Here is a 1,139-nt window from a genome sequence, read left to right as displayed (position 1 = left end):
GGCTGGAGGCTTGGGTCGAGTCTGGAGGGTGCGGACTTGGGTCGAGGCTGGAGGCTGCGGGCTTGGGTCGAGGCTGGAGGCTGCGGGCTTGGGTCGAGGCTGGAGGCTGCGGGCTTAGGTCGAGGCTGGAGGCTTGGGTTGAGGCTGGAGGCTGCGGGCTTGGGTCGAGGCTGGAGGCTGCAGGCTTGGGTCGAGGCTGGAGGCTGCGGGCTTGGGTCGAGGCTGGAGGCTGCGGGCTTGGGTCGAGGCTGGAGGCTGCGGGCTTGGGTCGAGGCTGGAGGCTTGGGTCGAGGCTGGAGGCTTGGGTCGAGGCTGGAGGCTGCGGGCTTGGGTCGAGGCTGGAGGCTTGGGTCGAGGCTGGAGGCTGCGGGCTTGGGTCGAGGCTGGAGGCTGCGGGCTTGGGTCGAGGCTGGAGGCTGCGGGCTTGGGTCGAGGCTGGAGGCTGCGGGCTTAGGTCGAGGCTGGAGGCTTGGGTCGAGGCTGGAGGCTGCGGGCTTGGGTCGAGGCTGGAGGCTGCGGGCTTGGGTCGAGGCTGGAGGCTGCGGGCTTGGGTCGAGGCTGGAGGCTGCGGGCTTGGGTCGAGGCTGGAGGCTGCGGGCTTGGGTCGAGGCTGGAGGCTGCGGGCTTGGGTCGAGGCTGGAGGCTGCGGGCTTGGGTCGAGGCTGGAGGCTGCGGGCTTGGGTCGAGGCTGGAGGCTGCGGGCTTGGGTCGAGGCTGGAGGCTGCGGGCTTGGGTCGAGGCTGGAGGCTGCGGGCTTGGGTCGAGGCTGGAGGCTGCGGGCTTGGGTCGAGGCTGGAGGCTGCGGGCTTGGGTCGAGGCTGGAGGCTGCGGGCTTGGGTCGAGGCTGGAGGCTGCGGGCTTGGGTCGAGGCTGGAGGCTGCGGGCTTGGGTCGAGGCTGGAGGCTGCGGGCTTGGGTCGAGGCTGGAGGCTGCGGGCTTGGGTCGAGGCTGGAGGCTGCGGGCTTGGGTCGAGGCTGGAGGCTGCGGGCTTGGGTCGAGGCTGGAGGCTGCGGGCTTGGGTCGAGGCTGGAGGCTGCGGGCTTGGGTCGAGGCTGGAGGCTTGGGTCGAGGCCGGAGGCTGCGGGCTTGGGTCGAGGCTGGAGGCTGCAGGCTTGGGTCGAGGCTGGAGGCTGCGGGCT

Source organism: Hypanus sabinus, chromosome 24, assembly GCF_030144855.1.
Source record: "Hypanus sabinus isolate sHypSab1 chromosome 24, sHypSab1.hap1, whole genome shotgun sequence".
Classification (NCBI taxonomy): Eukaryota; Metazoa; Chordata; class Chondrichthyes; order Myliobatiformes; family Dasyatidae; genus Hypanus; species Hypanus sabinus.
This window is presented reverse-complemented; position numbering follows the sequence as displayed.